Genomic DNA, 16,644 nt, shown 5'->3' on the forward strand with positions numbered 1-16,644 from the left:
CTTAATAAATGCAGTCTCAGGGCTGAAGAATGGCTTAGCACGTAAGAGGGTTTACTGCTCCTGCTGAGTAGTGGACTGTATTTCCCAGTCTTTATTTCTGGAGGCTCACAACACCTGTACAACAAACCCTAGGGGATCTGGCTTCCCTTTCTTCTTTGGGGAAACCTGCACTCAAGAAAACATACCCCCACACATAAATATGCCATACACATCTAAAGAAAAATAAAATACATTTTCAAAAAGTGTGCAAGTGTATATACATAAAAAATAACCACCAATCTTCTACTTATTAATCTTGTTCTTATTAATCTGTTATATTTATTAATCTTTACCTATCTTCTACCCAATAATTTTTGTGCACATCTGATCCCTAGAGGGCCTTGATGTTTTGCCTACATGAAAAAAAATTCTGTTTCCCCTCATTTCCCACAAAGTTTTAAGACAAAAATTATGCTTAGCAAGCAATCCAAGGGGAGTGGAGAGAAGATGATATCTGGGAATTTCTGACTTCCAGCATAGCTGAGAATATGTGAACCCTAGATTCAGAGACAGAGAGGCCTTCCCTCAAAGAAAAAGCTGAAAGGTGGAGAGTGATGGAGGAGAGCATACAGTACTCTACTCTGGTCTCTGCATGCATGTATACATTCAACTAATCACACACAAACAAACTCCCCCGTGTGTGTGTGTGTGTGTGTGTGTGTGTGTGTATCACACACATGATAGATAAAATCATAGATAAATGAGAGATAGATGATAAATAGATGATAGATAATAGAAACAGAGAGATAAAGACATGATAGAGATAGATAGGTAGGTAGATAGATAGATAGATAGATAGATAGATAGATAGATAGATAGATAGATAGATAGATAGACTGATTCATCTATCTTTGGAAAAGGGGTACTTAAGTGTTCTTGTCTCTAGAGTCCATAATTTTTTGTTCCTATTTTCTTTGAAATGTATTTAACACCTTAAGCTGAATGATTCTTTGTTCCTTTTTAGTGTATTATTCTCTGAGGAAGCACCATCATATTCCCTGTACTAAGGTGACTTCTCTTACAATTGTCTACTTTCTCCTTTCCTCATTCTCTGTCATTCTGCTATGTACAGAATTCTCAGACACAACTCAACACACATGGTGTTGGGGTTCCATCCACTCTTTGATTCAGGCTTTATAGACAACCCTAGAAGGATGCTGGAAAGATAATTCAGTGGACAAAAGGACTTGCTGCTAATGTTGATGAGCTAAGTTTCATCTCCAGAGTCCACTTGGTGGAAGAAGAGAACAGGCTCTTGAAAACTGTCCTCTGCATGCCTCAATACATAAAAATATACAATGAATTAATATAAATTAATTGTTTTAAAATTATAGGGGTAGGTACCATACTTTGTTATGAAATACTAAAAGAATAGAAATATGAGCTCACCTGAAGTTTAAGGATCAATACCCTCCAAAGATACACAAACACACAGACACAGATTCACTTTTATTTAAAAGAGTATCATGTCAGTCAGTCTGGCCACAAACTTGTTATACAGTGGTGAGTAGCTTTGAATGTCTCTTAATCTTTCCTCTGTGGTGATGGGACTAAAACTTTGTACCACCACACCTGGTTTTGTCAACTCCATGGCATCTCAGCAAGCCATCTACCAACTGAGCTATAGCCCACGTTCTGTCATTGTTAGCACATTTTTATTTATTCTTTACCAATCCTTACCAATAAACACATTATACATAGCAACTGCTCTATGAATAAAACATCTATCTGTGAAATTGTGAAATAGGGCAAGGTGATTCAGTGACTAATTTCCTGCTTTATTTTATATGGTACATCTTTCACTCCTGGAGGTCTGTATGACTTGGAGTTACAGCCACAGTTGCTTTAAACCTATGATCTAGTGCTAGGAGATGCCTGTGGACTATCTCCTTCTTTCCTTCCCTATCTCCCTTCTTTGATATCTTCTGCAAGTTTCTTTCTCTCTTCTCTATAAACAGACAGGTAACACCCTTGCTTTATTTCTATTCCCTTAATCTTATTCTCATGACATTTTGGACAAACTGTCTAAATGTCAAAAGTAGATGTGTCACAGAGTTCATAAAGAAATAGGATTCAAAGTCTCCCCCAAGTTCTAGTACTGTTTTTGGATTTCACTACACTTTTAACAGTAGAAACTCTCACTAGACCATTCAAAATGACAATAGTTAGTAAAGCTAACTCATAGTCAAAGACGTTTCAGAGGCACAGGTATGCAAATAACAGTGGATTACCACATACCTAATTATTCTTTGTTGGATAGAAGAATGCATCTTGCATCAAGGCACCCTTGTGAAGCCCTCATAAACCCGGGAGATTGTGTCATTAAACTTAATAAGCAGTGCGGCTAAATTTGACTGAAAGTCATGTTTCTGGCCACCAAAGTTTAACAAGCATTTTCTCTTTGACAGAATTATGTCCTGCTCTCAGTAGAACCAGAAATAATGGAGTTACTCATTAAAAATAATGAGATGCCTTTGTAATGAGTCTTGATCTATAGCTTCTGTGAAACATCTTGTTTGCAGCGAGAAAAAAATTAGATCCTATGGAGGGCCTCACCTTGAGATGTAAAAAGTAACCACAGAACATACTTAATTGTGTAAATGAAATATATGAAGAATGGCTTTGATAAATGGTAGACTAGTGGGAGAAAGAAGTTACATCTGATGAGGAAATGAACCTAGGGGCAAATGGCAAAGAGCACAAAGAAGACAGCATACTGTTTTTGCTTCTATACACCATCTTTTCAAATTTTATTTTCAATTATGTTTAAATTTAGATGTATGTACTTATATGCATGTTATAAGTGAGTAAAGAACTACCACACGTGGATGTTAATTATAGAAAGTCTATGTTTGGCGAGAACAGAATGTGCTCTTAATCATGGAGCCATCTTCTCAGCCCCCTATGAGCCATTTTGGCTTTCCTTAAAGAAAAAATTTATATCCAATGGCCAACAGCAGCATCGACTGAAGGGTTAATCTTATTTCTGGGCCGATCAGACAAGTGCACTATTTAAACTCCCTACCGCTCTTTACTCTCCTTAACTGCCACTTCTCTGCTGGAAAATGGAACATATTTTTTTTCCTGAAGCCATACAGAAGTTTAGCAAGCAATTTCTTTAAACACTCGCCATTTTTCCCAATGCTGACTGTGGTAAGCAGTAAGAAACTTTTCCATTGTTTCCCATCATTTTGTTCACCCAATCACTTGTTCTTTGATAAAACCTTCCAATGGAAAATCTCATGGGTAACAAGCCAAAAAGCCTTTCAGAGTCATAATAACCACAGTATCAGTGATTATGTAAGTGAGCATTATATGCCAGGCATTGTGCTATGCAGTTATCATCTACTGTCTTTAAATCCCTAGGAGCAAGTGTTACACTTATCCCAACTCCACACACACCAAAATAACACTTTCCTTCCATAAGTTGCTTCTTGTCACACACTTTGTTGCTGCAACAAGGAAACTAATACAAAGAGTTTGAATGTGAGTCAGAAGTGGCACTATGTTAACAAGCTAACAGTCCAGGGTCTAACTCAAAGTTAGTAATTAGAGTAAGGTACAGAACGGGAGAACAAAATAGAGCCAAAATTAACCTTAATTTCAGTACATTGCATCCATTTCTCAGGACATAGAACTTCTACCCTTCCCTCCTTTTCATCCATGAAGTGTTAACTCACCTAAATATAAATGTTCCCCATAACCTTCACCCCCTGAAACACCCACTGCTAGACAGTCAGGTTTTACCTTCTAAAGTATGTTGGGACAGTGATTTCTCAGGTGTGTCCTCTGTATTCTGGGCTCCAGAACTTCTCAGGCAAGTTTTCTTCTCTTTGTAGGATTCTACACTGATTTTTCTTTCTTTCTCTATTTCAAGTAGTTAAAGATGTTTTGCAGTAGCTTGGGGTTTTCCCTCTTTGCACCTCCTAGTTGTGAATATTTCCTCATGTGTGAGAGTCCAGTAGGGGTCAAATACTGTATACCTCGTTGAATCACTAACCCTCTTGGGACCCACCTGTCTGTCACATGGTTAGGCTGCTCACCTGCCTGTAACCTAGGTAAATGCAGAAATGGAATCTCATGTTGAACTTAAGAGACATTTGTGTTTACAGAAGAGACAGGCCTGCATCTGAATAGCACCGTGTATTAGGGAGGGGGAAACATGCAAACCTGTGCTGTCTCTCAATTTTTTACTTAATAATATTTGAAAGAGGGGAAATTAATTATCTCATAGTGTATTTGATTTAATGTCAATTTAAGAGGGTCTAGAGTCACTGGCTGTCCCTCTGGGCTTGTCTGTGAGCAACTATCCAGACAGAGTTAACTGAGTTGGGAAAACAAACTTCTAAATGTGGGCAGCGCAATTCTATAGGTGAGGGTCCTGGGATAAACACAAAGGAGAAAGTGAGTTGTGCACAGGCACTTGTGTCTTTTGCTTCCAGGTTGTGGATGCACTGTGACCAGCTGCCTCATCTGCATGTCATAGCTTCCAGAAGGATGAACTGTGCTCCCCTCACTGTGCTCAAGTCTTCCTTCCTTAAGTCTTTTCTTCTCCTCAGGTATTTTTGTCATTGAAATATTGAACCTAACTAAAACAGCGAGTGTGGGTAGCAGGCAGTTAACACATGTTAACTGTTGTAACATCAACCTCTGGAAATGAAATCAGAGGCCTTGGGATTCCTCCCCAAGAGACCCCAATCTTTCCTGGTACCTGTTTTAAGAGATAAGAAATTGACATTATTCACTACACAGAAAGGCCAGTGTACAGTGATTCCCAGTTCAAATGTTCTTTGCAATGTCTAACATTCCATGAAGTCCACAAGGGCTTGTTTAATTTAAAGACTTGACTGCAGAGATACAGACTGACACAACTCCTCATCAATCGGACCAGGGAGAAATTCCCTGGCTCCAAGCTCTACCGACTCATTCCTACTCACAGTTCAGAGAGAGGTGACAAAAGTCTATGATGTATGTAAGGGTGGAACTGTGGTTCAGAACCTATTCACATAAGTCTCCTTGGCAAAACAGAAGAAAGAAAGAAAGAAAGAAAGAAAGAAAGAAAGAAAGAAAGAAAGAAAGAAAGAAAGAAAGGAAGGAAGAAAGAAGAAAGAAAGAAAGAAAGAAAGAAAGAAAGAAAGAAAGAAAGAAAGATAGATAGATAGATGATAGATAGATAGATAGATAGATAGATAGATAGATAGATAGATGTAGATAGATGGATGGATAGATAGATAGATAGATAGATAGATAGATAGATAGATAGATAGATAGATAGATAGATAGAGATATGATGTATATGTGTATATATATATATATATATACGCATATATATATATATATATATATATATATATATATATATATATATATACGCATGAGGGTTATTAGAAGAGTTTCAAGACATGCTATTCTCCACTCTCTTCTATATTCTCCTAGGCCATGTTTATTGGACAAGTGGGAACTGCTAAGACAAATTTCCACAGTCTCAATGCTTTAGAAACAAAGCTTAATTATTCTTAACTTTGAAGGACTGAATTCCAACTGGGGCAGCCTGCCATGGAAGTGTACTGTGGAATGTTGTCCTCTGGGTATGACATGGATACAGAACTTTTCAACTGCAAGCTCTATCAAGGCTGAAGGGGAAGGTAATGTGTCCCCTCCCCTCCAAGGGATACATAAGCAGTTAAAGATAAGGTAGAAGGGCTTAGCACTCAGTAAGGTCAATGTAGAACATTGTCATTCAAAAGAGCATAAGACTCAACACAATTTCCAATACAGGTGTCCTTATTTCTTTGAAGTCACTATTTCGTCTAGTTGCTTTTTCACTGCTGTGACGAAATATCTTACAACTTGATGGTGAAAAGGTTTATTGTGGCTAATAGTCTATCATAGTGGGGAAACATGTGGCAAAAGCAGCTGGTCATGATACAAACACTTTCAGGAAGCAACGGGAAATTAATTCAGGGTTTAGTCCCTGCATGGAATAGGGTCTTCTCACCTCAGTAAATCCAATTTAGAAGCTATTATAGACATACCTAAAGATTTGTATACAAAATTCTTCTAGACCTATCAAGTTAGCAATCAATCTTAACCTTAACAGCTATATTATTCAAATCAGAAATAGTAATGCCTCCCCATGCTATCAGGATGACATAAGCAGTGACTTGAACAGTGAAACAAAGAGGAGGATCTAACTTATGCAACCAACTCTTCTCAGCAACATTCCCAGGAATAGTTAATTTATCCCAAGTCTAGGGAACTATTGTGCCACAATGCCTAGGAAATACGCCATGAAGCAGAGCTGTAAAACTAGCAGCCAGAAAGTGATCCCTGTGTGCCTGAACTCCCTAAAGACTGTAAACATTGTCACATGCTCACTTTGGAATAACGGCCCTGGGAAAGCATATATGGCAAAAATGCCCTTAGTATTTATAGAGAAAAGAATGTGATGGTCACCATCACCTAAACACACACCTGCAGACTGGTGTTTTGTAAGTAAGTCAGCCCAACTATGAGAGCTGGAATATGTGTGAAGCATATGGTTAGGTGATTAATTAAGCTGGTGCCTCTCACTGACCACCAACATGCTCACAAGACATGTACTACAGGACGAAATTAATTCCGCGTCTTGAGAATAAAGCAAGTGGTATTATTTTAATGTTATAAAAATATATAACATGATTAATTCTTCTCCCTGTCTCCTCCATCTCCTCCCAGACCCATGCCCAACTTCCCAGGTTTGTGTCTTCTTTTGGAGAGTTGAGGAGATGCTGCCTATATGATCATGGACATGGGCAATATGCTCACTGTACATAAGCAATCTACCAATTGTCACACCTCCAATGAAACCTGACTCTCCCCAAAAGACCACTGACTGTCCATAGCTTCTCACCTGGGGATGCGTTCTGTCGAGCTCCCTCTACAGTGGAGCATCTAATTAAGTGATTTTGTGTACATTTAGTGCAGGTAGCCACAGCTGGAGCAGATAACTAAGTGCAACATCCCTGTTACTTACAGGAGACACTATTTCACTCTGGCATTTTCCACCTGTCCTTCCTTTCAAAATCGTTCTCCCCCTTCTTCCTTGCGATTCCCAGTCCCTGGGGGAAAGGATGTGACACAGATGCCCCATTTATAGATGAACACCACATGGGTGCTTATTCTCTGCACATTGACAAATTGTGAGTTTCTGAGTTAACAGCCGTCCATTAGACACCTTTTTAATGAGGGCTGAAGACTATATAAATGTTCTCAATTAAGACAATCAAGAAAAAGGTGGAAGCTCATAGGCTTTTATGGAAGCTCTCTGGGGTTCCATTAGGATGTCTCTACAAAATGCATTTTTCTTTCCTCTCACAAGCCTGCTTTTTCAATCATGTGGAAATGACATAACCCATTTAGGTCAGTCTTCACAAGACAGCGTGCTCATGTGTTCTCTAAAATTTCAGAAAATCTTTTAAATATATTGACTATAAGGAAATTTCTCTAACATAGATAGATAGATAGATAGATAGATAGATAGATAGACAGACAGACAGATAGATATAGAGAAATAGAGAGATAGAGAGATAGAGATAAACAAATACTCCCTCATATGTTTGTATGTTTGCATCCTAAGGGATTTTTGGATATTAGCCCATGCCATAGTTCACTTAGGTGAATTCATAGATCTTTTAATGGTTGTTAGGAGACATGAACCAACATTAATTGCCAGTAGCTTGTAGAGTTCCCCACATAGGAACTTCAGCACAATTAAAGTCACATCCATGATGACACTCCAGAAAAGAACTCTAAAATGAATCAGGATGAAGCAATGCTGATGAATTTCTTAAGTGGGGATTAACAATGTCACACATGTGAGATTAAGCATTTAGCAAGAAGATCACATGACAAAAGGACAGAAACATGGAATGTGGCCCAGTCAGTGACATGATTGCCCACAAACATCAGTATCTGAATTCAGACCCTCAGAACCCATTAAAAATGTTGGGCACAGCAAAGCTCACCTGGACTCTCAACTCGAGGAAGTAAAGGAGAGCCTTTAGGTTTTTGAATCCAGCTCCTCTAGCCAAATAAGTGAACTCTGAGTCCACACATGCATACATGCACATGCACAAACATGTGCACATGCACACATGCGCAGACAGCCACACAATTTAAGTTACATTATTCAAACAATGCACAACGAAGTTTAAAGTTTAAGCAAAGTTTTAAATTAAATAAAGTTTAAAAGAGTATAAAGGTGTTCCCTATTTTAGTTGTTTATCTTGAACAATTCTCCCTTTTAAATGTGAATTGTAAGGAGGTTTTTATGAGATGTAGTGTCTGGATTTAAGGATAAGAGAAGAAAGAAAAGCAGTTAAAGTAAAGGTCACAATATTCAGGCATGGAGCAAGCGGAATTTAATGTGGTTTTAAACATTTGTTGGCGGTGTTTTCAGGAACATATGCCTTCTTTTTAGGCAACCTTCACTTTATCTTTTATGTTGAAGTTTCTGGACTCTCAGCCAATAAGAAAGGTAAAATAGTCTCTAAAGTTGAGGGCATCTTTCCCTTCCCACGTCCCTTCTATCCTGATTCACATCCTCTTTCTTTAAAGATTTATTTATTTATTATATATGAGTACACTGTAGCTGTCTTCAGATACACCAGAAGAGGGCATCAGATCTCTTTACAGATGGTTGTGAGCCACCATGTGGTTGCTGGGAATTGAACTCATGAGCTCTGGAAGAGCAGTCGGGTGTTCTTAACCGCTGAGCCATCTCTCCAGCCCCCTCTTTCTTTTCGTATGCTCCAGTTAGCCCAAGCCTGTGTCTTCATAGATACTCCAACACTTTGGGGATCAATGTGACACATGACCTGAAGCAGCTGGGAAGTTGTAAGTGTAGCAGCATCTTTGATTCTGTCACCAACTTGGTACTCAAACTGCTTACCTGAAAAACTGAAAAATTTGTGAGATTCACTCCCAACTTAGATCTGCTCCCAAGGTTATTGTGCAGGCTCTGACCCTCTGCCCTCTCCATCACCATTCACTCTCTGGCCAGGACTCTGCCTCTCTGTCTCCTGTTTTTACAGAATGAGATTCCATCCCTACCTGTGCTGTCTAATCATCCTGAGTTCTGGCTGCTGATTATGTCTGTTTTATCAGAAACACTCCACAAGTCAAAGATCCTGATTCAGTGTAATGAGGAGCCCAACTGTGATCTTCAGAAACAACAAAAGCCAGGAAGATGGCTCTGTCTGCACATGCCTGTAATTCCAGAACTAGGGAGGCAAAGAATCAATGAGTCCCAGGTTCAATGAGAGAACCTGTCTTACAAAATAGAGTGGAGAAGTAATTGAGAAAAGTACCTGACCTGTGGCCTCCACGTGGATGTATGTATATAAAGGTACACTTCTCCTATATACATAGATAAACACACATATGATCGCAGACACAGAAAATAAAATCTTCAGGTGAATCTCATGTAGACGTGTGTAAGAAAGCTATTGCAGAACTGTTTCACACAGCACACTACCTGATTCAAATTTATAAACTCTGTAACTTACTAGAAAGGAAGATTTCTCCATCTGAGGGCTTCTGAACCAGGAATGGGGAGGGGAGCAATCTGCACTTTAGTGAATATTCCAGGTGACATTTGGGACTGAAGTTTGTCCTCAAGGACTTCTAGCCACTCATTTGGTTCTACAAGTAGTCCTAAATATAGTGTGTGTGTGTTTTAAGAAATAGGTGGCATACAAACTATGGAAAGCCATAAATGATCACTCTAATCCATTCAATATTTCTAAGCAGAAGAAGGTCAGAAAATAGCATATAAATTGTAGTCAAGTAGATAGACTTGATAAAGAAGCTGAATAAATTTGAGGGTGGTAAAAATGAAACTGCATGAAGGGGCTGATCTAGAAAACTCATTTATTGTTATTCTAATCCCAAACCAGGTTCTATGAAGTAGTTACTTAGATTGTGTGATCCATGGGCTCATATGTAAATAAGATGAGGTGGGTATTCTCCAAGAATAGAATCCTTGTGGTCTTGAAATTCCAGTTCAATGTAAGTGTTATTCTCCAAGTTTTTAGCCCCTTAATAAAATTTTCAGAGATGGAGAAATAGCTAAGCATTTGATAGCTCTTAATACTCTTGCAGAAGGCCCAGGTTCAGTTCCAAGAACCTATCTGGCAAATCACAACCATCTACAATTCCTGTTCCAACGGATTTGGTACCCCTTTCTGTCTTCTGTGGACCATAAGTATGCACAAACTTACAAGCAGTCAATCACTCATACAAATATAAATAAAATCATCCAAGAGAATAAATAAATCATTAAAGAGAATTTTCAATCTACAAATGAAAATTTGTATCACTGTATTTCACATCACTCTGTTATTACTTTTGTTCCTTCTATAAATTAATAGTTCTTTACACAACTAAGATGTGGTCAGTAAAGAAATTTTATTATACAGTGCAATTATAGATGACTTACAGCAAAATGTCATGTGAAGAAGTTTATTTGTAGCTAGAGTTTCTGTCTTGAATATTACCATTTTTAAAGATTTATTTTTAATTTTAATTGTGTGTGTGTGTGTATGTGTGTGTGTGTGTGTGTGTGTGTGTGTGTGTGTGTGTATGTACGTTCATGTGTACATGGGCACATGTGAGTGCAGGCCTCCAGGGAACCCACAAGACGGCACTCAATGATCTGTAGCTGAACTTGCAGACAATTGTGAGCTTTCTGCTTTCGGGACAGGAAAGGAACCCAGGTCCTCTGCAAGTGCACTGGACTCTCTTAGCCACTAAGCTAAGTTCCTAGATGCTACAATTTAGAGATAGTTCCCATGTTCTGAGTGTGGAAAACTGCATAGATAGCCACTGTTTTATTTTGAATTAAAAATATCCTAGAGACAAGCCTGGGAAGCCAGAAGAGACTACACTCTGCCCACATTTCTGACGCCAGGGAAAAACACCGAACGCCATCTGGGACCTCGGTGCATGGGGGCTCCCAAAAGGGCGGCACAGGCCCTCCTGGTTGCTGCCCTAGTGGAGAGCTCATAAGCAACACCCCACGAGCAAACTTGAGCCTCGGGACCACAGGTAAGACCAACCTTTCTGCTCCAAACGACATGACTGGTGGTCTCAGGACACACAAAGGCAAAATTCCTCTAGGACTGGACACTTCTGGTTTCTAGCTGGATTCCAAACTTTGCTGAGCCCTGCCCACAGCTCACTGCCCCCGAACCCTGTGAGAGAGAGAGCTCACCGCTCGTACAGGTGGGCACCCCTGAGACTGCAGAGCGGGAGAGACTACCAATACTGCCCACCCATGCCCACATCCCTGGCCCAAGAGGAAACTGTATACGGCCTCTGGGGAATGGTAGATAGGTGCACTGGAGCTGCAGAACCCCTGCACCCGAGATACCTCCGGAACCTAAAGGGACTGGATTAACAGCTCTCTGCACCCAAATCCCATGGGAGGGAGAGCTAAACCTTCAGAGAGGCAGAGAAGCCTGGGAAGCCAGAAAAGACTACACTCAGCCCACATTTCTGACTCACAGGAACACACAGGAACTCTTCAGGCCCACAGGAACAGCTGAAGACCTGTAGACAGGAAAAACTACACACCCGAAAGCAGAACACTCTGTTCCCATAACGGGCTGAAAGAAAACAGGAAAACAGGTCTACAACACTGCTGTCACACAGGCCTATAGGACAGTCTAGCCACTGTCAGAAATAGCAGAACAAAGTAACACTAGAGATAATCTGATGGCGAGAGGCAAGCGCAGGAACCCAAGCAACAGAAACCAAGACTACATGGCATCATCGGAGCCCAATTCTCCCACCAGAGCAAACACTGTATATCCAAACACACCAGAAAAGCAAGATCTAGATTTAAAATAATATTTGATAATGATGCTGGAGGACTTCAAGAAAGACATGAAGAACTCCCTTAGAGAATCACAGGAAAACATAAATAAACAAGTAGAAGCATATAGAGAAGAATCACAAAAACCCCTGAAAGAATTCCAGGAAAACATAAATAAACAAGTAGAAGCCTATAGAGAGGAATCACAAAAATCCCTGAAAGAATTCCAGGAAAACACAATCAAACAATTGAAGGAATTAAAAATGTAAATAGAAGCAATCAAGAAAGAACACAGGGAAACAAAGCTGGATATAGAAAACCAAAGGAAGAGACAAGGAGCCATAGATACAAGCATCACCAACAGAATACAAGAGATAGAAGAGAGAATCTCAGGAGCAGAAGATTCCATAGAAATCATGAAAACAACTGTCAACGATAATGGAAAATGGAAAAAGCTACTGGTTCAAAACATACAGGAAATGCAGGACTCAATGAGAAGATCAAACCTAAGGATAATAGGTATACAAGAGAGTAAAGACCCCCAGCTCAACGGACCAGTAAATATCTTCAACAAAATCATAGAAGAAAACCCTAACCTAAAGAAAGAGATGCCCATAAACATACAAGAAGCCTACAGAACTCCAAATAGATTGGAACAGAAAAGAAACTCCTCCTGTCACATAATAGTCAAAACACCAAATGCACAAAATAAAGAAATAATATTAAAAGCAGTAAGAGATAAAAGTCAAGTAACATATAAAGGCAGACCTCTCCGAATCACACCAGACTTTTCGCCAGAGACTATGAAAGCCAGAAGATCCTGGACAGATGTATACAGACGCTAAGAGAACCCAAATGCCAGCCCAGGTTACTGTATCCTGCAAAACTCTCAATTAACATAGATGGACAAAACAAGATATTCCATTATTCCATGACAAAACCAAATTTACACAATATCTTTCTACAAATCCAGCACTACAAAGGATAATAAATGGTAAAGCCCAACATAAGGAGGCAAACTACACCCTACAAAAAGTAAGAAACTAGACGTCTTGGCAGCAAAACAAGGAGCAGAAAAGCACACAAACAGCCTCACATCCAAATATGAATGTAACAGGAAGCAATAAACACTATTCCTAAATATCTCTCAACATCAGTGGTCTCAACTCCCCAATAAAATTACATAGATTAACAAACTGGATACGCAATGAGGACCCTGCATTCTGCTGCCTACAGGAAACACACCTCAGAGACAAAGACAGACACTACCTCAGAATAAAAGGCAGGAAAACAACTTTCCAAGCAAATGGTCTGAAGAAGCAAGCTTGAATAGCCATTCAGATATCAAATAAAATCAATTTTCAACTAAAAGTTCAACTAAAAGTCATTAAAAAAGATAAGGAAGGACACTTCATATTCATCAAAGAAAAAATCCACCAAGATGAACTCTCAATCCTAAATATCTATGCCCCAAATACAAGGGCACCTACATACGTAAAAGAAACCTTACTAAAGCTCAAAACACACATTGCAACTCACACAATTATAGTAGGAGATTCCAACACCCCACTCTCATCAATGGACAGATCATGGAAACAGAAATTAAACAGAGATGTGGACAGACTAAAAGAAGTCATGAACCGCTAAACAAAGAATTCACAGCTGAGGAATGCCGAATGGCTGAGAAACACCTAAAGAAATGTTCAACATCTTTAGTCATAAGGGAAATGCGAATCTAAACAACCCTGAGATTTCACCTCACACCAGTGAGAATGACTAAGATCAAAAACTCAGGTGACAGCAGATGCTGGCGAGGATGCAGAGAAAGAGGAACACTCCTCCATTGTTGGTGGGGTTGCAGACTGGTACAACCATTCTGGAAATCAGTCTGGAGGTTCCTCAGAAAATTGGACATTGAACTGCCTGAGAATCCGGCTATACCTCTCTTGGGCATATACCCAAAAGATACCCCAACATATAAAAAAGACACGTGCTCCACTATGTTCATAGCAGCCTTATTTATAATAGCCAGAAGCTGGAAAGAACCCAGATGCCCTTCAACAGAGGAATGGATACAGAAAATGTGGTACATTTACACAATGGAATATTACTCAGCTATCAAAAACAACGACTTTATGAAATTCGTAGGCAAATGGTTGGAACTGGAAAATATCATCCTGAGTGAGCTAACCCAATCACAGAAAGACATACATGATATGCACTCATTGATAAGTGGCTATTAGCCCAAATGCTTGAATTACCCTAGATGCCTAGAACACATGAAACTCAAGACGGATGACCAAAATGTGAATGCTTCACTCCTTCTTTAAAAGGGGAACAAGAATACCCTTGGCAGGGAAGAGAGACGCAAAGATTAAAACAGAGACTGAAGGAACACCCATTCAGAGCCTGCCCCACATGTGGCCCATACATATACAGCCACCCAATTAGACAAGATGGATGAAGCAAAGAAGTGCAGACCGACAGGAGCCGGATGTAGATCGCTCCTGAGAGACACAGCCAGAATACAGCATATACAGAGGCGAATGCCAGCAGCAAACCACTGAACTGAGAATAGGACCCCCGTTGCAGGAATCAGAGAAAGAACTGGAAGAGCTTGAAGGGGCTCCAGACCCCATATGTACAACAATGCCAAGCAACCAGAACTTCCAGGGACTAAGCCACTACCTAAAGACTATACATGGACTGACCCTGGACTCTGACCTCATAGGTAGCAAAGAATATCCTAGTAAGAGCACCAGTGGAAGGGGAAGCCCTGGGTCCTGCTGAGACTGAACCCCCAGTGAACTAGACTGTTGGGGGGAGGGCAGCAATGGGGGGAGGATTGGGAGGGGAACACCCATAGGGAAGGGGAGGGGGGAGGGGGGTGTTTGCCCGGAAACCGGGAAAGGGAATAACACTCGAAATGTATATAAGAAATACTCAAGTTAATAAAAAAAAAAAACTAAAAAGAAAAAAAAAAGAAGTCATGAACCAAATGGACTTAACAGATATTTATAGAACATTCTATCCTAAAGCAAAAGGATATACATTCTTCTCAGCTCCTCATGGTACTTTCTCTAAAATTGACCATATAATTGGTCAAAAAACGGGCCTCAACAAGTACAGAAAGATAGAGATAATCGCATGCGTGCTATCAGACCACCACAGCCTAAAGCTGGTCTTCAATAACAATAAGGGAAGAATGCCCACATATACGTGGAAGATGAACAATGCTCTACTCAACGATAACCTGGTCAAGGAAGAAATAAAGAAAGAAATTAAAGACTTTTTAGAATTTAATGAAAATGAAGGTACAACATACCCAAACTTATGGGACACAATGAAAGCTGTGCTAGGAGGAAAACTCATAGCTCTGAGTGCCTGCAGAAAGAAACAGGAGAGAGCATATGTCACCAGCTGAACAGCACACCTAAAAGCTCTAGAACAAAAAGAAGCAAACACACCCAGGAGGAGTAGAAGGCAGGAAATAATCAAACTCAGAGCTGAAATCAACCAAGTAGAAACAAAAAGGACCATAGAAAGAATCAACAGAACCAAAAGTTGGCTCTTTGAGAAAATCAACAAGTAGATAAATTCTTAGCCAGACTAACGAGAGGACACAGAGAGTGTGTCCAAATTAACAAAATCAGAAATGAAAAGGGAGACATAACTACAGAAACAGAGGAAATTCAAAAAATCATCAGATCCTACTACAAAAACCTATATTCAACAAAACTGTAAAATCTGGAGGAAATGGACAATTTCCTAGACAGATACCAGGTACCAAAGCTAAATCAGGAACAGATAAACCATTTAAACAACCCCATAACTCCTAACGAAATAGAAGCAGTCTTTAAAGGTCTCCCAACCAAAAAGAGCCCAGGTCCAGATGTGTTTAGTGCACAATTCTATCAGACCTTCACAGAAGACCTCATACGAATATTATCCAAACTATTCCACAAAGTTGAAACAGATGGAGCACTACTGAATTCCTTCTATGAAGCCACAATTACTCTTATACCTAAACCACACAATGACCCAACAAAGAAAGAGAACTTCAGACCAATTTCCCTTATGAATATCGACGCAAAAATACTCAATAAAAATCTGGCAAACCAGAGGAAGGGGAAGCCCTGGGTCCTGCTAAGACTGAACCCCCAGTGAACTAGATTGTTGGGGGGAAGGCAGCAATGGGGGGAGGATGGGGAGGGGAACACCCCTGAGAAGGGGAGGGGGAGGGATTAGGGGGATGATTGCCTGTAAACCAGGAAAGGGAATAACACTGGAAATGTAAATAAGAAATACTCAAGTTAATTAAAAAAAAATCTGGCAAACCGAATCCAAGAACACATCAAAACAATCATCCACCGTGATCAAGTAGGCTTCATCCCAGGCATGCAGGGATGGTTTAATATAAGGAAAACCATCAATGTGATCCATTATATAAACAAACTGAAAGAACAAAACCACATGATCATTTCATTAGATGCTGAGAAAGCATTTGACAAAATTCAACACCCCTTCATGATAAAAGCCCAGGAAAGAATAGGAATTCAAGGCCCATACCTAAACATAGTAGAAGCCATATATAGCAAACCAGTCACTAACATTAAACTAAATGGAGAAAAACTTGAAGCAATCCCACTAAAATCAGGGACTAGACAAGGCTGCCCACTCTCTCCCTACTTATTCAATAAAGTTCTTGAAGTTCTAGCGAGAGCAGTCAGACAACAAAAGGAGATCAA

The 16,644-nt window shown here is 39.8% G+C and overlaps 1 protein-coding gene and 1 long non-coding RNA gene across 2 annotated transcripts in view; both read right to left on the reverse strand.

Moving 5' to 3' along the window:
• Dpp10 (dipeptidyl peptidase like 10) overlaps window positions 1–16,644 on the reverse strand; it is a 1,676,457-nt gene that overhangs the window by 1,388,401 nt on the left and 271,412 nt on the right. The gene's annotated exons all lie outside the window — the stretch shown is intronic.
• The window catches only part of LOC108352624 (uncharacterized), a 64,918-nt gene that overhangs the window by 31,278 nt on the left and 16,996 nt on the right, over window positions 1–16,644 (reverse strand). Inside the window, exon 1 of the long non-coding RNA XR_010056985.1 lies at window positions 1–16,644. This exon is cut by the window's right edge and continues 16,996 nt beyond it. This is a non-coding gene — a long non-coding RNA (uncharacterized LOC108352624).

Source organism: Rattus norvegicus, chromosome 13 (genome assembly GCF_036323735.1).
Source record: "Rattus norvegicus strain BN/NHsdMcwi chromosome 13, GRCr8, whole genome shotgun sequence".
NCBI lineage: Eukaryota > Metazoa > Chordata > Mammalia > Rodentia > Muridae > Rattus > Rattus norvegicus.